General features: G+C 51.3%; 1 protein-coding gene across 1 annotated transcript in view; it reads left to right on the top strand.

Annotated features, from left to right (window-relative positions):
* Nucleotides 1-3,242: 3,242 nt before the first annotated feature.
* Nucleotides 3,243-24,453, top strand: part of CLCN4 (chloride voltage-gated channel 4) — an 85,233-nt gene continuing 64,022 nt past the window's right edge. The window contains exons 1-2 of the mRNA XM_067024291.1: nucleotides 3,243-3,432; nucleotides 4,576-4,835. The gene's annotated coding sequence lies outside the window, so the exon portion shown is untranslated. The remainder of the gene's footprint in view (nucleotides 3,433-4,575; nucleotides 4,836-24,453) is intronic.

Genomic DNA, 24,453 nt, shown 5'->3' with positions numbered 1-24,453 from the left:
TATATATAGGGGTGTGTGTGTGTGAGATTGTGAGCCTTATAACTTTTTCCAGTAGGCTCAAAATATGCTAGTTATTCTGATAAGCATATATAGGGGTACACATCTTTCCTTGCATCTCAGGCTCCAGTAAGGCTCTGCAAAGCACTGCTTACTCTTTGCAGAGCCCTCACTTAAGCCTCAAAACGCCCCCAGGTGGTGGATCCTTTCACTACCTCTACTGCCCCCCACTTTCCAGAAGGGAAAATCGAGGCTTGCAGAAGCTTGACAAATAGCACAGACAATAATACTGTAATACGGTTGTTATGTAATACTTCAAGATGATGTCTGAGAACATTTGAAGACAGTGTTGGTTCTGGTGTAACACTGTATCCCAGAGACAGTGTTTATTTTATTTTTTATTTTTTTTTACCATGTAGTGTGCTTCCATGTCTGTGAAAACTTCCCTCTCTGTGTCCCAGTCACTGGGTTCCACTCCCCAGAGAAAACCACCCTTTGCAGCTTCCTGTGCATCAGTTCTGAAATAGTCTATGAAGATACAGGCAATCATACTTCCCACATGCCAGCAGTATCCCATTTTAAGCGATTATAATGAAGCAGACAGAGCTTCCAGCATGTTATACAATGGTGAACTCTTAAAAAATGACTGGGAAGGGCCTTCCCTGGCGGTCCAGTGGTTAAGACTCTGCGCTTCCACTGCAGGGGGCCTGGGTTTGATCCCTGGTCGGGTCGGGGGACTAAGATCCCTCATGCTGCGGGACTCGGCCAAAAAAAAAAAAAGAAAGCCTGGGAAATGGAAGATTTGGGTGCATCAAATTATACTTTATAAGCAGGGTTTCTCTGCTTCGGCACTAGTGATGTTCTGGGCTGGAACATTCTCTGTTGCAAGGCTGCCCTGGGCACTGTAGGATGGTGAGCAGCGACCCGGGCCTCCACCCACCAGATGCCAGGGGCCCCCCGCCCCCGCCCCGAGTTGTGGCAGCCAAAACTGTCCCCAGACATTGTCCAATGTACCAGCAGCAGATAAGAGGGAAAAAAATGTAAAACGTTCAAAGGGATTAACAAGTAGAAATCTGTGAAGAAAACAGAAGGTGCCAGTATGGAGAAATTAAAGCTCAAAGGTTATTACATAAAGTGTTTGAAGAATCTTTTCAGGAAGGATCTTAACGGCTATCTTTCAGTCTTCACACATAGCAGAATAAGAAGTGAATTTAAATGGAAGAGAAATTAAGGCCGGACCTACAGACGATGTAACGGTAACATCAGTTCTGAGCTGCCATCTTCCTTCCTAAAGATTTTTTTTTTTTTTGGCCTCTCTCTCCCGTTGCGGAGCACAGGCTCCGGACGCGCAGGCTCAACGGCCGTGGCTCACGGGCCCAGCCGCTCCGCGGCACGTGGGATCCTCCCGGACCAGGTCGCGAACCCATGTCCTCTGCATCGGCAGGCGGACTCACAACCGCTGCGCCACCAGGGAAGCCACTTCCTAAAGATTTTTATGAGCAGGATAACCTAGGATGATTAGAAATTGTTCTCTCGGGGCTTTGCGGTTAAGATTTGAGAATCTTCCAGGAATGAAATCTGCGTTAAGAAGTAGCAAAATGTACATAATCCACGATCATGTCTCCTACAGTGCTTTAAAAAAAAAAAAAGCAATAGCTGTTTCTTGTTACAAAAGCAATGCATGTTCACCGTAGAAAAATTAGAAAATGCAGCTAATCTAAAAAGAAGAAAATGAGAAATACCCTTAATCTCACTAATGAGTGAAATACTAAGGTCGATACTTCAGTGAATTTTCTTCTCAGTTGTTTTCTCTGTTCAAAGGTATCTGCGTACTCATAAATATATTAAACTGAAGCGGGGGAAACTCTTCCCTTCTTCCCTTCTAGGTTTTTTGACTGGTCTAATAATTAAATTGACGTAAAATGGATTAACAGGAGAGAAACAAATTTAATTTCCTACGGTAGGAGAGCCCATAGAATTCTGAGACTTCCAAGGAGTCACCAAAGCAGGCAGCTTTTATACCTTCTAGGCAAGGAAACCAGAAGTTTGTGAAGAATTGGAGAAACAAAGGGGTTTGGGCTTGGGCTAGCAAATTAGTGGAAGTAACAAGGTTTGTTTATACAGCCTTCCAGGTGGGGAATTCCCTGTCTCCGCAGTAAGGATGCCTTTTATCTACCTGGTTGGGGGCAGGGTACATTCACATGCTTTTGGGGGGGACTAAGGAAGGTCTGAGTGTCTTAGTTTGCACAGGCTGTTTCTTAAGTAACTTTAATTCAAAATAATCAGTATGCCAAGTGGCATATTTTGGGGGTGGCATCTTCTGCTTCCCTTCAACACCTACATGCATTCGTCGGATCATTCAGCACATAATGCTTTGGAGCTTGCTTTTTTTCATTTAAGACACCGTGAATGTCTTTCCATGTCGAAAAGTATCTATTACCATATCCGTTTTAATTCTTGTGTTGTACCGATGTCTTATAAACTTAACCTATCCTCTGTTTTTGGCTACTTAACTTGCTTCTTTCTGGTGCTTTGAGCTCATAAATAATATTGCAGCAATTTTTCCTTTCACGATTCTTTCCGTTCCTTTCCTTTTTTCCTAATGAGGCTAGTTCCTGGAGCAAATGATAGCAATAGCTGTCGGGCCCACTGTATGTTTCAACCCGCGCATATTTGCAAGGTTTTTGGTAGGAATTGCTAAACAGCCCACCAGGAAGATTGTTCAGTTTACATTCTTATGGGGGGGGTAATCTTTTCTTTTTTTTAAAGTCCTTGCCAAAAGGACAATTTCATGGTGGAGGTGGAGGATGTCGGAAGTGATCTCATTCTGTTGAAAACTGTGCGCCCCAGTTTTAGGCTTTTCCTGAATTGCCTGTTTGCTGTAATGTTCTTCACACTCGAACAATCACCTGGAGAAGAGAAGGTGAAACTAACCTACTGGCAAAAAAATCGCCCCTGCCTCTGCTTGAGTCATTTCCGCCAAGCCGGAACCCAGAGCAAGTCACTTCGGACCTCGGAGGGCATTTTATAGACCGCCCCGCGTCCTAGCTCCCGTCGATTCTTGGAACTCCCACCACCGTAGTCCCGGCAGCCCAACCCCAGCGGGCAGCGCGTCCCGTATCGGGGACGCTGGGTTCTCTGTGCACCCGAAGGAACCGACCGTACGAGGCTTGGAAGGGCCGACCTCCAGAGCCGAGGTGACCCAGCCTGCCGGGCAGGGCTGAGAGGCTGGGCGGGGAGCACGTGACGCTCGCAGCCCGGCTCTTGGCTGGGGGTAGTGGGGGCCCGCCCCGCGCGCCGAAGGCTGAAATCGACTTCTGCCTCCGGCAGGAAAATGAGCTTGTCAGTTTCTGTCTCTAGCGGACCCTCAACCCACTGGAGCAGGGGATTTCGGTAGCATTTAAATTTTATATCTCAGGAATCTGAAAGCAAAAGGTAAGTTGCTTATCCCTCAGAAAAACAAATGACAGGAAGGACCTGGAATACCGTACGGCCACTTTGCTGATTTTTAAAATCGAGTTGAAAATCGATCGCTATGCGAGACAAGGGCCAGTATTAAGCCCCAAATTAGAGACTGACCTTCTGAACAGAAATTTGGTTAATCCGGAGGGGATAGTGGTAAAAGGGCCCGAGGTTAAATACAGAAGGACATGAAAGCTGCCGGAATAAACAGCAAGTAAGTAACCCTGGCCTGCTTGTGAAACAATCCATTTCACATCTCTTTCAGGGGCGCCAGCGAAGGGAATGTTAAAATTGCAGTTTAAACTCAAACGAAAGGAAACTATATGAAACTGGAATACAAATAAAAACAGTTCCTGCTTTTACTCTTTCACATTTCAAAAACGTTTATGTGGTTTGCAAGAAAGTTGATATCTTCACAGTTAAAGTCTGAAACATGCCATTTCACATTTACGAAATGATCACAGTTAGAATTTTCTAAGTCCCTCTAGGCAAGGCTGTTTCAGCTATGAATGAGAAATATTGACATTGTAAATATTTTCTGTAATAGATGACTCACTTCCGCAGAATGTGATAAAAATTAGAAAACGTATAATATTGAGTTATTGCGAATTAACTTTCATGTCTGAGGGATCAAATTCTTTGCCAGAAGATTTAAGAAAACAGACACAAGTACAACCGTGCTCGCGCAATAGCGCTTTACTTTATAAACAGTCAAATGTTCAAGTAAGAGCTATGGTGTCACTGTTGTTTTCTTCGGCAAAAACACGTTGATATTGTAATGCAGGTACTGAGAGTAATTAAAAGCATTATTCACCAGTGCAATTAGTATTACATTCCACAATGAATATGCTTCAAATTAATGTATTTGATATACGGTTTGAAACATGGACCCTCTATGCAAAATATGTATATGCACTCTGTGTTTTAACTGTCATTTTGATTTGCACAAAACAGATTTATTTATTTAGTTCTCCATTGCATTTGATAAAGACCTTTTAAAAATAAAAGACTAAATTCATTCCTTTAATTACTAATCCCCTTATTGAAATCCTATTACCTGCGTGGAGTGTGGAGTCATTTGGGTCTCCCCTTCTGTGTGCTGTTTGTTTCCCACAGTTGGTGGAAGGCTAGGCCAGCTGCCCACACCAAACACACCGCCCTGAAAGGAGGCCAGAGCGAGGCTTCCCGGCCACTCGCTCCTCGCCTCCAGGGACTTCCAGGGTCTTCCCCCACCCCCCTCGACCCGAGGGGCGTCACGTGGCGGCGTGAGCCCGCCTCCCGGTGACGTCAGCGCGTTCGCAGCCGTTGCGCCGAAGAAAGGATGCTCTAGGATGCGGTGCAGGTGGGCGACCGGCCTGCGCCATGCGGCACTGCAGGTAAGGGACTCTGCAGGAGGAGCCCCTGCGGCCCGTCGGCGCCCCAGGGAGCGAAAGTGGGGTTTCTGTCTGGCTGCGGCTGCTGCAGGCACCAGGCAGCAGGGGGGCGCGGAGGGCGGCTGCTGCAGGCTCACGCGTGACTTGGGTCTTGGCAGGCGCACCCTGGGAAAGTGGGCAGGGGCCAGACTGAAAGACCCGGGCCTCTTTCACAGGAGGGGAAAAAAATCAGGAATGATCACAGTACACGCATTGTAAGGAGAGAGAGGGGCTTGTCAAAGATAACTTTACCGATGGTCATTGTGCTTCTTAAATAATGACACATTTACTGATTCTCCTTACAGGGGGTTGTTCTCAGTAGTCAGCCTGATTTCTTTCAAAGCCAAGCTGCTTTGCTTGAAATGGATTGGAAACTTGTTGGTTAGCATTTGAAGAGCTAGATTAGGTGTGGTCAGAATTGTTTGGCGTTATTTTGCAAGGTTCCAGCATTTAGAGGGGATATGTCAGAAATGTGTTTGTTTTCTCCAGGTGTTTTAAATAGATTAAAAATAACAGTATCCAATAAAATAAATTAAAGCTTCCAATGTGCGTGTAGGAGAGTGCAAACCAGCTACATCTGTTAAGAACAAAAAGGTCTTTAGAAGGGGGTGGAGCTGGAAATGAACACCAAAAGCCATGAATTTCCAGTGTCCTTTTTCTTTCCATTGCTAAATAATTTGCTTGCTGAAAGAAGGGGCTTGATGACGCAGTGGCAGACAGCGGAGGTGGGATTTTAATGGACTCTTTTGAGAGTTCTGGCCTGTGTTTACATTTCCTTTCTCTGGTTCGCATACGACCGGAGGCCAGCACATGTGTGGGTACCCTTAGGAGGAGGATGTGGCGTTCTTTCCTGTAAACCGTGACCCCTCTGGAAGCCGTGGTATCACTGTATTGTATTGGAACTCACACCATATATCATTTGACCCATCCAGCAACTGTGGGAGGACCTGTAAAACAATGCTATTTTAGTTGATAATTAAATAAGGCATTTCTTTCAGCGTTTGGACACCCTGATGTGTTGCTGCAGTAATTCAGTAATTAATTTACTGCAGTTTTCTTCATTTGGTTCAGGTTGGCTATTAGAGTCAAGATCCTCAGGCCCCTACCTTCCCTTCTCCCCCAGCCCAACCCTAGACGGAGCAGATGATAGACAGATGTAGTAGAGACCTGATTCCACTTCTGGCTTTGGGACTGTGGAACCTGGGACAAGTCACTGTGTCTTTGGGAGTCAGTTTTCTTGTCCCCACAGTGACCAAGGAATTTATATCAGGGGTTCTCAGCCTTGGCACTATTGACGTTTGGGGCTGGATAAATGTGTTGCGGGCACCGTCCTGTGCTCTGGAGGGTTTGTTTAGCTGCATCACTGGCCTCCACCCACTGGATGCCAGTAGCCCCCGCCCCCCAAGTTGTGACAATGAAAAATGTCTCCAGACCCGGCCACTTGTTCCCTCGTGGAGCTCCATTGCCCCTGGTTGAGAACCACTGATTTGGATGATCTTGAAATGTTCTTCTGGCTCTGGTATTCTGGAATTCATTTTCCTGTGATTTGTTTCATGCTGAGCCCTTGGTCAGAGATCCGATTCCCTTTCATGATGTTGTCAATGCCAAGACTTTTTTATGCAGGGCTTCCAGAAGTAGCTTCAGTGAAAAAGGGGAGGCCTGTTTTGTGTGCCAGTCGTAGCTGGGAAGCTAGCTTGCCAGAGTGTCAGGGAAAGAGGGAAAAGCACAAGCAGTAGATCAGCGTGTTTGGAACTGGGGTAGCCCAGAGTCCCCCATCCTTATCTGCAAAAGTGGGAATAGAAGGACCTGTATGGAGGTGTCGAAAGGAGGGACTGAGATAACGGGGGTGCTGGTGCCCGTGTGGCCATCACGGTCATGCGCTTTACGCTGCAGCGTAGGACTGGACGCTAAAGGTCTGGCTCTGACACCAGAGAGCGGCTTTGCTGCATCACTTCACCTCTTGGAGCCGTTGCCGAAAATGTAAGTGGGGCTACTGTACTTGCTGGTCCTGCTTCTTCGGCTTTTGGGGGGATCAGATGGATGTAAGAGGGTCAGCAAGCTGGAAACTCTCAGGAGACAGGAAGCAGGCCTGGCAGTGACATTGCAAGGCCTAGGCCATGTGTAGGGGGTTTGGGGGAGGGAGCTTATAATGATCAGAAAAATTATCCTTGTCCCCCCATGGGCCTGGGACTGTGGTGTGCCCCTCCCCCAATACCCTTGCCCTCAGCTCGCTCTCTCTGCCTCTTCCTGGCCCCATAAAAATTGCTCTCCTGGGGGAGGGTTGGCCTTTAGCGAGAAGGAGCCAGTGGGCAGAGGCCAGGGCACAGGCAGCCTCCTTTGTCCACTTCCAGCCATTTTCTTTACAGGTGGCGCCCACAGCCAGCCAGGTAACTTGTCCCCAGAATGGCTTGGCACCCTATGTGGGTCATTGGGCGCTGTCTCTGCACCCAGTCAATGATGTGAAAGAAAATGAAAAAGGAGGAGGGCTTCCTTGGCGGCGCAGTGGTTCAGAATCCGCCTGCCAGTGTAGGGGACACAGGTTCGAGCCCTGGTCCGGGAAGATCCCACATGCCACAGAGCAACTAAGCCCGTGCGCCACAATTACTGAGCCTGCGCTCTAGAGCCCGCGAGCCACAACTACTGAAGCTCGCACGCCTAGAGCCCGTGCTCCGCAACAAGAGAAGCCACCGCAGTGTGAAGCCCGCGCACCGCAATGAAGAGTAGCCCCCGCTTGCTGCAACTAGAGAGAGGCCCCGCGCAGCAAGGAAGACCTAATGCAGCCAAAAATAAATAAGTTAAAAAAGAAAAAAAAGAAAATGGAGGAGGATTCTCCATCAAATGAGACTTAAGAGATGGAATCACTGTCCTAGGCATCTCTGCTGCTGTGACAGAGTACCACAGACTGGGTGGCTTATCAACAACAGACATTTATTTCTCACAATTCTGGAGGCTGGAAGTCTGAGATCAGGGTGCCAGCCTGGTTGGGTTCTGGTGAGGGCTCTCTTCTGGGTTGCAAATGGCTGCCTTCTTGTGTCCTCACGTGGGAAGAGAGCAAGCTCGCTCTCTGGCCTCTTCTTATAAGGGCACTAGTTGCTTTGTGAGGGCTCCACCCCCATGACCTAATCACCTCCCAAAGGCCCCACCTCCTAATACCATCACATTGGGGATTAGGATTTCAACATATGAATTCTGGAGGATACATTCAGTCCATGACAACAACCAAATACAACTTGTGCCCTTGATTGGATCTTGGCTTGAACAAACGTCAGTAATAGGCTCTGGGGACACCTGGGTTATTTTTATGTGCCTGCCTTCTAGATCATGCGAGGAAAGTATTGTAAATTTGATTAGATACCATAATCTTGTGGTGTGGTAGGCACCCAGCTCAGCCACTCCTCATTCCTGATACAGAAACAGTGAGATGAGACACGGTTGTTTTCTGCTGTCATGTTTCAGGGTAATTTGTTACACAGCAGTAGATAACTAACACGTGTATATGTACCAGGAGTCTTAGTTTTCAGTGATGCATGCTGAAGTAGTTAGGGGTGAAGTGTCATGAGAGCAATAAGTTACTTTTAAAGTTTTTTATTTTTTTTAACATTTTTGGAGATCTTTTTAATGTATGGCTGAATAGAAGACAGATGAATTCTCCAACCTGCTTCTGCATTCAGTCTGTTGCAGTATCACATGTCATGTAGCCTCTGGAAAATTCCACTGTACACTCATGAGAGAATGAGAATGGAAAAAGGCAAATAAAAATTTACAATTATTATAAGAATGTTTTTGCCAGCATGGACCCCCTTAAAAGGTCTTGGGGACCTCAGGGTGTTCCCAGACTACACTTTGGGAACCACAATAATTTACTTTTAAATCGTTCAGTTGAATGGAGAGAGAGCAAGAAGAGGCAAATACAGTCAAATAGGAACACTGGTTGACTCTGATTGGTGTTATTAATTGGACTCTTCTCCATAATGTGCTGTGTATTTGAAAATGTGCACAATAGAAAGTTTAAAAGAAGGTAGAAAAGAAATGTAGACTCTTGGACATGTGAGGGATTCTGATTGAGATCTGAGGGTGAAGCCCAAGGGGAGCATTCTTAACCTGAGCTCCAGGTGCCCTTGACCGCACGAACCTGAGGCCCCAGGTGAGACCTGCTGGCCCGGAGGTTCCCAGCTTACCCAACAGCCCTCCAGCCCTGCACCCTCCCAAACCAGACCCAGGGGGATTAGTTAGTGGTGAGGAGGGTGGGTGTATGAGCCCTCTGCAAATTCTGGCATGTGGGCTGTGGGAAAGGCCTTCTTATCAAACCCTTGCTTGACTGTATTGTCAGGGGCTGGCCAGAGATAAGTTGTCCTTTCTAAGGGCAGGGGTGGTTTCCTTTCTAGAGAGTGAGAAGTATTTTCTGAATGACTTGTTTTCCATCGAAATAGTAATAGATGCTTTTGAGGAGGATTTCACACAGGATAAAGGTATGAAAAGAAAACAAAGTCTCTTTCCCATTCCTGGTCCCCCATCCCACTTCCAAAGGCAACCCTGATAACTGTCTTATATACTGTTTCAGAAAATGTCTGTGCAAATACATCCATCTATAGGCTGTATATAGCACTCTCCTTTTTCTTTTTTCTTCACTAGGATTTAATTTACATGGAATGAAATGCATGGATCTTAATTCAGTTGGTTTTGACCAACTGAAGAGAACATTCTTGGTACTCCCAGAGGGCCTCATCTTGCCCTCCTTTAGTCAAATCCTCTGGCTGGAGGGTACCACCATGCTGATTTCTGTCAGCACAGTTTACTTTCACCTGTTCTTGAACTTCATATACCTGGAGTCCTATGATCTGTACACTCTTAGGTCTGGCTTCTGCACTGAGCATGATTGTGAGATTCATCCGTGTTATATCATGTAGCGCAGATTCATTCATTCATTCCATTTTCTTGTGAAAGTACTTGGGAGAGTAATATACTTGATAGACCTCGTTTCTCTTACTCCTGCTGTTTGGAAGCTATTGTACATCAGCTTGCTCACAGCGTGTTCCAGAGTGGATGGTGTGGAAGTTTACTTAACCAGTCCCCTCTTGATGGGTGTGTGGATTCCTCAAGGTTTTGTAAGCAATGCTTATGGTATTATGCCAATGTAAAAGGCCAAACAGGAAAAGACCTCTGGGATTAATTAAATGCATAGCATTTAGATGTTGGAAGCTAGCTAGCTTCAAAAATCAAAGGAACCCTTATATTTTACATATGACCAAGAGATGTCCCGAGAAGTCAGGTGACTTGCCCAAGGTCACGTGACCAGTAGCGACAGAGTTGGGGAACCACCCAGGTCCCCAGATGCCTTGTACAGAATGTTCTTTTTTGCACTATAGGGTCTGTGAGGGAAGGAACTATGTGTGCTTTGTTCACCACTGTAAACCCAGCACATAGCACGTGGCAGAGTAAGTGCTCATTAAATATTCGTTGGATGAAAAATTAAGTGAAATGTTACTACCCTGAGAAAAGACCACCGATATCCTGAGAACTGCAAAGGCGTTTCCAAGAGATGTGAGCCTCGCTGTTCATTGATTCATTCGTTCACTCCCTCATTTACTTCTTTGTTCAACCAGTATCTCTTGGGTCTCTGCTGTGTGTCTAGGCCAGGGTTTCTCACCCTGGACACTATGGGCTCTCGGGCTAGATGATTCTCTGTGGTGAGGGCCATCCTGTGCACTGTAGGATGTTTAGCAACGTCCCCGGCCTCCACCCGCTGGATGTGGGTTGCAACCACTGCCCCGTTCCCCACTTGTGACGGCTGAACTCCGGACATTGCCAAGTGTTCCCTGGTGGGCAAAATTGCCCCCGGTTGAGACCTACCAGTCTAGGCCCTGGGGTTTACCATGGAACCAAATGGCCAAGGTTCGTGCCTCGGTGGAAGGGACATTCAAGCCGAGGAAAGAGAAGATAACTGTATTTGTTAGGTTGTGCTGTCGCATGAAATATAGCGGGAGGCGGAGGGTGGGCAGTGGTGGATTCAGAACCCTGGTTAAACAGGGCGGTCATGGAGGCCCCTCTGAGGGCTCACACGTGACCAGGGACTGAGGGGGAGCCACGTGAACATTGAGGGATCAGAGAGCTCGGGCTGCGGGAATAGCCAGTGCAAAGGCCCTGAGGCGAGGCAGCAAGGAGGTGGGCGTGTCCAGAGAAGAACCACCCAGAGAAGCATGGTGGGAGAGGTGCTTGGAAGGGTGGCTGGGCGGACCCTGTGGGCACTCGGCAGGAGTGGCACCAACCCTGGTGACTAGGTGTGATGGCAAGCCACTGGGTGCTCTTGGGTGGGAGAGTGACGCTTCGGGACTTGTGTTTGAAAGGATGGCTCTGGCAGCTGTAAGGAGAAAAGTCAGAGGTGGGTGAGAGAGAAAGCAGGGTGGCCAGTGAGGAGGTGGGGATGGTGGCCGCGTGAGCGGTGACCTGGGTGTCTAGGTGAGCTGTAGCTTAGAGGACCGTGCCCTTAACTAATTTAGCAGACATGTCGTGCTTGGAGTCAGGCGGGCCTTGGTCATCAGAGGAGCACGTGCGGTCAGGTCCCACTGTGAGTGTGTGAGTACAGCGCCTCGAGCTGGAGGCCACCTGCAGCACCTCTCAGGACAGAGTCACCAGTGACGGGCGGCAGTTTGCAGGGACAGCAGAGGCGACAGCTTTGCATTCCACATATGACACTGGAAAGGCTCCCCTTGCGGCCTCCTGGTGTGGATGAAGTCGCTCGAGCTTTCTCACGGGCCCCTGAGCCTGCTGCCTGCCTCTTTCCCTGTGAACTGGCTGTTCTCTGCCTAGAGGGCTACGCCACCCCCCATGCTGGCCAGCCCGGGTCACCCACGGTCCACTGTCGCCGAGCCCTCCCGTGCAGGTCCTTGGGCCGTTCCTGAGAGCAGGGAGCTGGCTGTCAGTTGGACTGATGGAAGTTTGAGACCAGAGCCTTCCCCGTTGGAGGTGACTGTCCCCCCACCCCCCGGGGTCCCATGCGGGGAGAGCCCTGCGGGCTAGGCCGGGCCCTCGACCCCCCCACCCCCCCGAGGATGCTGCCGGGCCTGCTCCCACCAGCGGCAGCGCTGATCCGGGGGTGGGGGTGGGGTTTGGCTGGAGGGAGCGTGACACAGACACGCCAAGTTCTGTTAATCCTCTCGAGAGGTCTGTTCCTTGCCCTGGTGCCCGGGGACCTGCTGACTCATTTCTTGTGGCTGCTGGTGCTTCCCCTGGGCTCGCCCTGCACTTTTTAACCACGTCTCTGGGGGTGGCCGGAGCTTACCTCCTGCCGGGATCTTAGCCTCCCTTCTGGGTTGCGGTGGTCGGTGTAAAATTTATTGTTTCCATCCACCGGAGCCCTTGGAGGTGCTGGTTGGGTTAGGACGAGAGGGGCCACCGCAGCGATCCCAGACACATTATTTCCCTCTTAGCTCCGTCAGGCCTCCCACCAGCCCCCCTTTTGCCCCAAACTTAGGAGTTGACTGACATTTCAGCCCTCACGTTGGTAACCCCGCTGGAATACGGTTAAGCCATCCCGTGGCCGTGTTCCCGCTGTGGCCTTGCTCTGAGGACACTGTGAAGGACACCTCGAGGCTGCATTGGAGGACTCCGTGCATTTAACCTTCACGGAGACGCTAGTTGTGAGTGTCTGTGACATTGTTTTCATCCACGAGGGGGAGTAGCCCACACGAGCAGGAAGTAGATTGTTGCGGAGGAAGATGGTCTGCAGAGGTCCCAGGAGAGGGAGGGACCCCGCGGCGTTTCTCACGACCATCGTTTCTCACGAGCGTCGTCTTCGGCCGCTCTTATGGGCTGATGTTGTGTCTCTCAGAGCTCACATGGTGAAGTCCTAACCCGTAGTACCTCAGAATGCGACCTTACTTGGAGATGAGATCTTTATAGAGGTAATCAACTTAGAACGAGGCCATGAGGGTGGCTGCAGTCCGGTGTGACAGGGTCTTTATAGGAAGAGGAGGTTTCTGCACAGACAGGCGCAGAGCGGAGAGGGTGTGAAGGGGCGCGGGGGGAAGACGGCCGTCTGCCAGCCAGGGAGAGAGGCCTGGGACGGATCCTGCCCTCACAGCCCCCAAGGAACCAACCCTACTGTCTCCTGGATCTCAGGCTCCTGGCCTCCAGCATTAGGAGCCAAGAAGTTTCTGCCATTTGAGCCACCCGGCCTGTGGCACTGGTCAGGGCCACCCAGGTGAACTAATCCAGCCGTGTTTTCCGGGGCGCACGAGCCATCGCCCACCCGGGAGGTTGGACGGTAACCCAGCAGCCTTCACTTGAGCGCTTTCCGCGCAGTTGAGGAGAAAGAAGCTTGGCGAGCAGTGCCCTCTCCGTGGAAGCAGGTGGCTCTTGGGTCCCGAGAGGGACGAGGCCTGTTCAGACCTCTCACGACCCAAGAGGAAGGGCCCTCAGGGCCCCGGTGGGAATCTGGCTCCCCGCTCACTGTCTGTGGGACTTGGGCTTGAGACCTAACCTCCCCTCTGCCTCAGTTTGCTGATCTGTAACGTGGGCCTGAGGGTGACGGCATTTACTTCGCACGGGAGCGCTGTACAGAGTCGTCGTTGTTGTTGTTACTGCGAGGAGGGGGCTCTGGGGAAGTTCTCCATCCTTGGCCCTGGGTGGGGAACGCCGAGACCCCATGGCCGTCTCCCTGCCCTCTGGGGGGGATGTGAGACCACTGAGTCCATTGCGCCACCGGAGGCCACGTGCAGTTGGCCTCGGCCCCTTCCCAGCACGCAGGCTGTGTTCCGAAAGGGGACAAAGAGCCGCGCACCCCTGGGGCCACAGGAACCGTGCCACGGAGGGCGGGCGCGCCCTGCACCAGCTCGCCAGCCTTGGGGGGCAGAAGGGGTGCGGGGAGGGTTTGGTGCTGGGCAGGGGCCAAGGGGGAAGCAGGAGGGGGAGGCAGAAGTGACCCTCCCCCTCTGTGCCGGCTCCAGGCAACATTTTGAAGCTGACGAACTTTAATTCTCACGTCTCTTTCTGTGCATCCTGCGGCTTGAGCTTTCTTCTCTTGGGGACGCCCGAGGGTGCCGTGGCCCTCGGCCTCTCGCCACGTGGCCACCAGGGGGCCCGTCTCAGTGTCAGCGTCGCTGGGTCTAAGCCCCACGGGGAGCGCCGTGTGGCGGCTGGAGCATTGGCTACGGGGGGTGGATGAAGCGTGGCCCGTCACCCGCCTAAAGGTGTCTGCATCTTGAAAGCGAGACTCCATCATCTCAAATGAATTTGAAGTTGCCGGGGTTTCAGGGGAGATGGCGAGGGGAGGGGAGAAGCTTTGACTAGTGGGGGAACCGGCCTCCAGGACGGGCCCGATGACTGCCTCCTGTGTTCATGGCCAAGTGCAGCCTCTCCCACAGAGTCCCTCAGGGCTGACTGTGCCACCGACGGGGTGCGCTGGAAGGGACGGCATGTGACTCGCCAGGCTAGGTCATAAGAGACTGCTGCTTCCACCTTGCTCCTGTGGAGCACTTGTTCTAGAGGAAGCTGACTGCCATGTCCCGAGGACGCTCAAGCAGTCCCGTGGAGGCGCAGGGTGCAGTGGAACCGAGCCCTCGCGCCAACAGCCAGCGCTGACTTGCCTTCAGATGCCTGTGGCCCTGAGCAACAACCTCCTGAGAGACCTCGAATCAGAAAGACCCAGCCAAGCTGCTCCTGAATCCCCAACCCATAGATACTGTGTAAGATTATATGTTTATTGTTTTAAGCTGCTGAGTTCTGAGGTAGTTTGTTATGTAGCATTCTAGATAATACACCTGGGGAGGAGAGGAGCTCCATGCCTGGTTTAGGTTATTGATTATAAGCTAGGGCATATTGATGATGAGCTTCAGTGTATTGATTTTAAGTAAATGGACAACTGCGTATATTTCAGGAAAATGTCTACTTTCCTGTTGATCTTCATAGCCTGGAGACTTCAGTCTCCACTAGCCCCCAAATGCCACTGGGGTTTGGATGTCTGCTGTCACTTCAAGCACCCAGCATTGCAAATCTGGGATGTCGCTTTCTTTGGGAGCATCTCCCCTTTTCTCCCTGTACCAGTGAAACATGCTCTGGCCTGTAATGCAGTTTGGAGCCCATGTCATGGTGGGTTTGCCAACCCCAGTGCCTTTGCTCGGTCAGAGGGTTTAGACTTTGGACTCGAATTATTTCGGTGGGAGATCAGTTTTTCTAGGTAGGTATTTTAAAAGAGAAAGAAAGTAGTTTCCAGGCACTTGAGAGAAGTGTTGCAGCATGCCAACTAAAAAATCTAACCTTTGTACAGTGAGGCGGTGAGATTTAATTCTGGTTGATGGGTCTTTTGGGTTGCCTTGAGTAATAAATCTTTAATTGAAATATATGCAGAAAAGTGTGTAACTTTTCTGCACATATATTTGTGTGCAGTATATGTGTGTAAGTGTACAGCTTGATGAATTTTCACAAAGTGATCACACCTGGGTAACCAGTGCCCAGATCAAGAAACAGGAAGTGGGACTTCTCTGGTGGCACAGCGATTAAGACTCTGTGTTCCCAATGCAGGGGGCCTGGGTTCGATCCCTGGTCAGGGAACTAGATCCCACATGCCTGCTGCAACTAAGAGTTCGCACGCCGCAACTAAGGAGCCCATGTGCTGCAACTAAGGAGCTGGCGAGCCGCAACTAAGATCCGGCACAACTAACTAACTAAATATTTTTAAAAAAAAAAGAAAAAGAAAAAACGTGACCAGCCACCAGAAGCCACCCCCATGGTGTCTTCTGGTCACTCCTCAGCCCAAGGGTAACTGCTGTCCTGATTAACTCCACACATTCGGTTTGCTTGTTTGGAACTTTGTTTTAATGGACTCATGTGTTCCTGTGTCTGGCCTTCCCTTGACATTGGGTTTGTGAATTTCATCCTTGTCAGTGTATGTAGTTTCCTCTGTATATAGGTGTCTTTTTTTTCTCTTGCTGCTTTTTTTTCTTGCTGCTTTTAAGATATCCTCCTTTTCACTGGGTTTAGCAATTTGATTATACCACTCCTTAGTGTGGTTTTATTCTATTATTTATTTGGGTGCTTGGGGTGTATTGATTTGCTGAGCTTCCTGAATCTGTGGGCTTGTAGTCTCGTAGTTTAAATCCTGTAGAACAGGATTTCCTAGAGTAAAAGTTCTGGGCCACAAATGAAAACGTATTTCAGAGAAATTTCCTGAGAGAATTTAAAGGGAGTTTTAAACCAACTTCCCTCTCGCCTCCTCCACTTGGATAAGAAATGTGAAGTCGGGTTTGGCTCATCGGGCTGCTAAAGGGACTGCCAACTCTTGGTGCTACCCTGCTTCCCGCTGTGATGGGTCCAAAGTCCACTTCTTTGGGCTCCCAAGATTCTGGGTCAGATGCCTGTGGTTGGGTGTCAGCCAGGATGTTGGCCGGCTGCACCGAGGAAGAGATCTGTCTGTATTTGTCAGCCCAGCTTTTTTTCCTGGGTGAAAAATAATAAGGGAAAAAATCAGGATGAATCGAGCAGTTAAAGAACCACCCCCCCCCACCCACCCGCCAAGCCTAGGAGGGGAAAGCAAGGCGAGCCCTTCAGACTCGCGTTGCTACAGAGGATAAAACTGCAGACCATGGTGCATGTGAAAGGCGATGCAGTCAGAGACGTGTCCCATCCTCTCATTTTCACGTCTAGTGACTTGAGTATGGTTTTCGTATTCTTTTTGTCCTGTGTATACTCACAGGTAAGCTGTCTTTCTTGTGTGTATTTTTGAGTGTGCCTGTGCAGTGATGTCCCACACGTTGAGCTGACTGCTTGATAGAGTTTTCTATCTCTGGATGGATGTAATTTCGTTTGTTTTTTAAAAAAATGTTTATTTAAATGTAGTTGATTTACAATGTTGTGTTAGTTTCAGGTGTACAGCAAAGTGATTCAGTTACACGTAAATATAGGTATTCTTTTTTTTACGTTCTCTTCCATTACAGGTTATTACAAGATATTGAGTAGAGTTCCCTGTGCTATACGGTAGGTCCTCGTGGGTTATCTATTTCAGATTTTAATCCCAAACTCTTAATTTATCCCTCCGTCCCCCTTTCCCCTTTGGTAACCGTAAGTTTGTGTTCTGTGTCTGTGGGTCTGTTTCTGTTTTGTAAGTAAGTTCACGTGTATCATATTTTAAGGTTCCACATATAGGTGATATATGGTATTTGTCTTTGTCTGTCTGACTTACTTCACTGAGTGTGATCATCTCTAGGTCTAGATGGATGTAGTTTTAATAACGCTCCTTGTAGAGGAGAGATCGTGTATGTGGTGGGTGAAGCTTTTTAGGGTTAACGGATATTGTAACTGTACAGCAGTCTCAGCAAACACTGCCTCAGAGGTGCAGACAGGGGCTTCCCTGGTGGCGCAGCGGTTGAGAGTCCGCCTGCCAATGCAGGGGACACGGGTTCGTGCCCCGGTCCGGGAGGATCCCACGTACCGCGGAGCAGCTGGGCCCGTGAGCCGTGGCCGCTGCGCCTGCGCGTCCGGAGCCTGTGCTCCGCAATGGGAGAGGCCACAACAGTGAGAGGCCCACGTACCGCAAAAAAAAAAAAAAAAAAAAAAGGTGCAGACGTAGATGCGGGTGGCAGGCCTCTGCCCTCAGGGGCTCAGAGGCAGCAAGCTTTGAAACAATTATTCCAGTTTATAAGATTGATATTCAAAATAGTAGTAATTAAAACACAATGGGAAGGATGCAGGGAAGGAAGTGGACTGGGGAATAGGAGGGGAATGAAGGGTTATAAGGACCCTTGGTTGTTAAAGCCGGGTTCTCAGGCCAGCAGCAGCAGCAGCCTTCCTGGGAGCTTGTAAGACATGCAGATTCTCGGGCCTTGCCCCAGAGCTGCTGAAGCTGAATGTCTGCGGACGGGACGGGGACCCAGCCCTCCCGATTTGGCAGGTCACCTGTTGCAATCAATAAAGTGTGTCATGGAGTTTTCCTGCGTTGCTACGCGGATGGCAGGTTTTACTTTGCCCATTAGTACAACTTACCCATTTGGTTTCTTTTAAGGGTCGTGCTTTGGTGTCATCCCTAAAAACTCTCCCTAGCCCTAGGTCATGAAGATTTTGTCCATGTGTACAGGGCCATAAACATCACTCAGGGATTTACGCAGGCAAAGGCATCCCTGGTTGAAGAAAGAGAAGATGGCCCGTGATGCTGCCTTCATTTGGGTTCTCTCAGAAGCGGGCCCTGAGACGAGGATTCTGGTGCAGGGCGTTTCTTGGGTGCTGCAGGGACCCTGGGAGGGGCGACCGGGAGAAAAAGTCACCCGTTAGAGCCTGGGCTGTTAATGCAGCTCACCATGTGGGCAGCCGGAGCTTAACTCCATGCTTTGGAAACTCTAGAAAATGGTGCTTGCTGTGTCACGAGCTCCCCAAGTCACCTGTGGGTTCACTAGGAGGACTTAGGGGACTCAGTGTATACTTGTCTTCACCGCTGTGACTTCCTATAATGGAAGGATATAAAGCAAAATCAGCCAAGGGAAAAGGCGACGGGGCAAAGTCTGGAGGAAACCAGGCTCCGGCTCCCAGAGTCCTCTTCCCGTGGAGTCCCACAGGGGGGCGCTTACTTTTCCCACGGTGAGCTGAGGCAGCACAGGTGAAGTGCTCTCTACCCAGGAAGCTTGTTAGTCTCAGTGCCCAGATTTCTACTGGGGGCTGGTCCTGTAGGCACCCTCTGTCCAGCTTGTATCAAAATTCCAGACTCCCAGAAGGAGAGCAGGGGTTCAGCATCAGTCACAGTATTTGGACAACCAGTTTAGGTACCACGAGCCATTCTCATCAGTTCTGGGGATGGTGTCAACCCTCCTGAAATCCAAGTTCCCAGGTGCCAGCCGAGGGCCAGCCTTGCCAGCAGGCCTTCCTGAAGAGAGCGCTCTCTGGCCTGCCGTGCTAAGTCTTTTCTGCACAGGTATGAAACACATGCCTTGAAATGACCCCATGCGGGGGGGGCGAGGGAGTGGGAGTATTTATGCACCAGTTCCTGAGAGTCATCGGTTAATAACTCTCCCAATAATGCTCTTCAGGCGTGCCACACCAGCAGAGCCACCTTCCACGGGGCCTGCGGCGGCGACCTCAGGCACAGATACAGTTGGGAATCAGCTGGAGCTCACTGGAAGGTTCTGAGGGATATGGGTGGGGCGTGGATGGGCACCTCCTCCCGGTGTCTGCCTGTTTCTTTCTCTTCTTCTGAGCCTCCCATATGCATATATTTGTTCACTTGATGGAGTCCCATAAGTCCCTTAATATGTGTGTGTGTGTGTGTGTGTGTGTGTGTGTGTGTGTGTGTGTGTGAGCGAGCACTGCGGGAGCAGAAGATACTGGTATGTTTAACAAATGTTTGCTGTAACCTCAAACATGCATGGCCCAAAAATTTGTTTTTATTCACACGAGCACATTGGGAGACCCATGTCTGTTGTGTAATTTGAAGCTAGCTGTGAATTTGTATTGGATTGCGTTTTTTTTTTTTTTTTTTTTTTTTTTTTTTTGCGGTACGCGGGCCTCTCACTGTTGTGGCCTCTCCCGTTGCGGAGCACAGGCTCCGGGCACACAGGCCTAGCGGCCATGGCTCACGGGCCCAGTTGCTCCGCGGCATGTGGGATCTTCCCGGACCAGGGCACGAACCCGTGTCCCCTGCATCGGCAGGTGGATTCTCAACCACTGCGCCACCAGGGAAGCCCTGGATTGCGTTTTTGAAGCGTGTCATGGTGTTGTGTTCACAGAGATCCAGGGCGTGAATAAAGGCAGGCCGGCGTCCCCTCATTCATTTTAAGGTCCTGATTTCCTCCCCCGTCAGAGAACTGAGTGGGTGAGGAGTTGGCCTGGCTGCCCTAGGAGGAGGGGCTGGGGGGAGAAGGTTTACACTGGATCACAAGTTCATGATGATCGTGATCGTGGTAAGGCAGCCCTCGAGTAGAGGTGTGACACTCTTCAAAGGCAGGAGCTCCAAGACTGCCCTCTTCCCCACCTCCCCTCTCCAAGATCACAATCTGCATTTTAATAAGACCCCAGGGGATTCATGGGCTCATCCCAGCGTGGTTCAGGGTCTCACCTGAGAGGCTGCACTTTGGAAGCACCTGGGGAGCTTTAGAAATGCTGATGCCTGGGCCCCCAGACCCGGATTTAACTACTCCGGGCTGGACCTGGGGTTGGGGGCCTTTGTGAAAGGCCCCAGGTGATTGGGCTGTGCAGCCAGGGCTGGGACCGGCCTGGGACCTGCTCACAGCGCCTCCACAGAGCTCTCCTTTCTCAGCCCCCAAGACACCTGCCCTCCTGCCTGCCTCTGATCACGCCTTCTTTTTTAAATAATTTAATTAATTTTTTAAAAATTAATTAATTAATTAGGCTGCGTTGGGTCTTCATTGCTGCGCGTGGGCTTTCTCCAGTTGCGGTGCGCAGGCATCTCATTGCGGTAGCTTCTCTTGTTGCGGAGCACGGGCTCTAAGCACGCAGGCTTCAGTAGTTGTGGCACGTGGGCTCAGTAGTTGTGGCTTGCGGGCTCTAGAGCGCAGGCTCAGTAGTTGTGGTGAAAGGGCTTAGTTGCTGCGAAGCATGTGGGATCTTCCCGGACCAGGGCTCAAACCTGTGTCCCCTGCATTGGCAGGCAGGTTCTTAACCACTGAGCCCCCAGCGAAGCCCCTGACCACGGCTTCTTAATCTGCTTGGGCCGTGATTCTGTCTCTGGCCCGCAGTCCCGCCTGGCTCCCCGGGTTTCTTCTTTTGAGATTCTTTTCCCATATAGGCCATTAGAGAGCACTGAGTAGAGTTCCCTGTGCTGTACAGCAGGTTCTTAACTAGCTATCTGCTTTATATCTAGTACTGTGTGTATATGTCAGTGCCGATCTCCCAATTCACCCCTCCCTCCTCCCTGGGTTTCTGACTTCAGCCCGGTCCCTTTTCTGTATTCAAAGTGTGGTCTGCAGACCGGCAGCAACAGCTTGTGAGAAATGCAGAGTCTCAGGCCCTGCCCTGGCTACGCTGGATCAGAATCCGCATTTTAGCCAGCTGCCCAGCGCTCCAAATGTGTGGGAAAGTGGGAGAGGCGCTGCTCGCTGTCAGGGTGGGGAGAGAACTGGTGGGAGGGGCGCTGCTCTCGCTGTCAGGGCGGGGAGAGAACTGGTGGGAGGGGCGAGGGGCGTTGCTTTCGCTGTCAGGACGTCAGGGCGTCAGGGCGGGGAGAACTGGTGGGAACAGCGCTGCTCTTGTCAGGGCGGGGAGAACTGGTGGGAGGGGCGAGGGGCGCTGCTCTCGCCTCAGGGCGTCAGGGCGGGGAGAACTGGTGGGAACAGTGCTGCTCTCCCTGTCAGGGCTGGGAGAACTGATGGGAGGGGCGCTGCTCTCGCCTCAGGGCGTCAGGGCGGGGAGAACTGGTGGGAGGGGCGCTGCTGTCGCCCTGAGGGCGGGGAGAACTGGTGGTGTTGGCAGGAGCCAGGGAACCGGGCCCCAGGAACTGGAAGGCCCTTGCTTATTTGTTCAATTTTTAGGCTGTAGCTCTTGACATTGGCGCGGGCCGTTCTTTGCTGTTCGGCCGTCCTGCGCGCTTAGGATGTTTAACAGCATCCCTGGCCTGTACCTACTTGATGCCAGGAGCACTCCCTGGCCTCCCCCGCAATCGTGACAGCCGACAGTGTCTCCAGGCACTGCCAAGTGGCTGCTTAGAGACACAGTCGGCGCTGGTGGGTGCCACTGCTTCACGCACAGCTTGCCTGTAGTGGAAGACCACTTTGGGGAGAAATGACTGGCGAATCTACATGGTTCAAAGGTCACCAGTTGACTCCAGGGCTCCCAAATATAAGCCCTGCAGGGAAGTGCCCAAAAGGCTCGTTTGGTCCAGTTTTGGGTTAGGGCAGAATTTCTCCACCTCAGTGCTGTCGGCACTTGGCGCCGTCCTGGGCACTGGAGCACGCTGAGCAGCATCCCTGGCCTCCACCCGCTAGATGGCAGCAGCACCCCTGTCAGATGTGGCAAAATGTGCCCAGTGACCCCTGGGGGCAGAGTTGCCTGTTGGGAGCCACTGGTCAGTCCATCTTTGGTCTGTGTTACCCGGTCTCATCCCCCTGCTGTAGACCCGCCGTAGAGGTGGTGGCTCCCAGGGTAGCCACTCCCCTGGAAAGAGGGTCCTCCTTTTCTCTGTCGTCCGCATGTGGCACTGCATGGGTCCCCTGCTCGCCCCACAGCCAGTCGCCGTGCCTGGTGGTTGGAGACTGTCACTGGCCAGCCTGGGTCACGTGCCCACGGTGGGGAGGGGAGGGACAGTTCTGGGGGGCGAGAACGGCCTGCTCTTGCGCCCCTGTGCGGAGCTAAATGCTCAGCTGCACTGCCATCTAGTCAGTAACCAGCTCATCTGGCAAATGCCAGGTGCCGGCGTTTCTCTGCCCGTTTCCAGGCCACCTCGGAGGGCGCTCAGCCCTTTTAGAGGTGAGCAGCCCAGGCTCAGCGGGGCTGGCGAGGCACCCACATTGGCCTGCAGGGCCTAGGTGTCCTAAGCCCCCGTGCCCGCTTCAGTTTCTTCCCCCTCCAGGCCTCCCTCCACGGGCTTGTCAGAGGGCTCTTGCAGAGCATCCTTTTCTTCTCCAGATACTTCCGCATCTCAAAAGAAAGCGAGCATTTTTAGACAGCCCCGAAGTCCCTGCCCATCGAACTGGAGCTTTCCTTCCCATCATAGCCCCCTTCTACCCAAACCTGCAGGACCGTGGAGAGTGGGGAAGGGCTTGTGCTCCAAAGCAAAATGACACTACTATCGCCGGAAGAAGGAACAGATGTGCTGGGCAAAAGCCACAAGTGAGAGTTGTGCCTAAGAAGTTGCATTTCCTGATGGGCAGCCCACATGTTCAAACGCTTCTTCAAATTGCAAAGTATAGCACACACGCCCCAAAGTGCATGATACCTAACTGTATGGCTTAATGGATTGTACACGAAGCCTCCGTGTCACCACGTAACGTATAATTTATAGGATGCCACGTAGATGGAATCACACAGTGTGGATTCTGATGCGGCTCGACTGTGTGAGACCCACCCATTGCAAGCACACTTTGGGAAGCACTGGAGTCAGAGGGTGTGTAGAAGCCGAGAAGCCACGGAAGGTGACAGAGGAGTGGCCATGGGTCGGAGCGGGAATTGGCCTTGAGTTGCTCAGGGCACAGAGCCCAAGCCATGGGCTGTGGAGACAGGAGTTCCTGTGACCTGAGGCAGGAGTCGGGGCTAAAGGAGGCTGAGGGAAGGATGGCAGGTGAGGCAGGGCAGGGTACTGGTTGGAGCAGATGGAAAGGAGGCAGGCCCCGCCCAGCGGACTCAGCTGCCCCAGGCAGCAGGGCTGCTCACACAGCACCCTCTGGTGGCCCCGTGGTGCAGCGACACCCCCTCTGAGCCCAGGGGCGCCCAGGCTGGTGGCCTTCAGAGGAGCGGCCAGTACCAGGGAGCTGGCGGCCAGCAGACATCAGCCCTGAGTTTAGTGCCTGCTGTAATCCATGCAGGTTCCAAGAAAAGTGACTTGTGATTGGTTGTTGGAGCTTCTGGAAAATCTGTAAGACATGAAGCTTTTTTCCATATATATTTTTTTAGTTGTCATCTAAGGCCTGGCTGTGAACTCAGCGTTCTCGGATCCTCTCCTCCTTGTGTCCTCCTCCTTTCACGGTGTCTTGTGAGGATGTGTGACCTCTAGCCCTGATGGCCTTGAGCACTTTGTCAAAGTGATGCTATGACCATATTTGTATCCACAAGCCAGGGGCATCTGGTGTCTTGAAGCATTAGGATAGCTAATTTGTTGGAGAAACTTTTCCGATGGTAGGATATCATAGAAACCTTGATGTGTATGTGTGTGTATTAAGAGCTACCTTTTATTCCCTTGAAGCTTCCAGGTTGAAACGTCACTCGGGAGGTCCTGTGGTTGCATTTCCAGGGTCCCATCCTTCCCTTCCAGAATCCTGTGCAGGACGGCCATGCCTCTTCATCTTTGTACATTCCCAGTGGACGCTGATGCTTGCTGTGCTGCTTCTGTTGGTAGGTGAGGCTTGAAGGCCTGCCGGTGGCTCTGGCACCATGGGCAAGGCCCTGGCAGGTGGCAGATGCCCCGTGGCTGCTTGCGTCAAGTAGCGCCCAGCAGCCCCCGAGCGCGGCCTGTTTCTGTAGGTCGCACGTCAGGGCACGCAGGCACACGTCTTCTTTCTGCTCTGTCTGGGCTGCTCTGCGCTTCAACGACCGAAGGGCTGCCTGGACGAACTGTGACTGAGACTGCATGGCCCCTGAGCTGAAAATGCTTCCCATCTGGCCTTTTGTCGGAAACATTTGCCAAGCCCTGAATGACAGTTAAGTTACTGCGAGAGCACAGGGAGGAGAAAGACGGCAAGGCCAGCTTGCTGGAAAGGCTCACAGGGCCAGGATGAGGTTTTGGTGGCAGTTTCTACCACGCCCACCTGCCAGAGGAGCCTGCTGGAACTCACCCTTGGGGTGACCAGCCTTCCTTGCTGATTGGAGACTTTCGATTTTTTTTTTTTTTTTTTTTTTGGCTGCACTGTGCAGCTTGTGAGATCTTAGTTCCCCGACCAGGGATAGAACCCGGGCCCTCGGCAGTGAAAGAGCAGAGTCCTAACCACTGGACCAC

Source organism: Kogia breviceps, chromosome X (assembly GCF_026419965.1).
Source record: "Kogia breviceps isolate mKogBre1 chromosome X, mKogBre1 haplotype 1, whole genome shotgun sequence".
In the NCBI taxonomy this organism is placed as follows: Eukaryota; Metazoa; Chordata; class Mammalia; order Artiodactyla; family Physeteridae; genus Kogia; species Kogia breviceps.
This window is presented reverse-complemented; position numbering and strand designations above follow the sequence as displayed.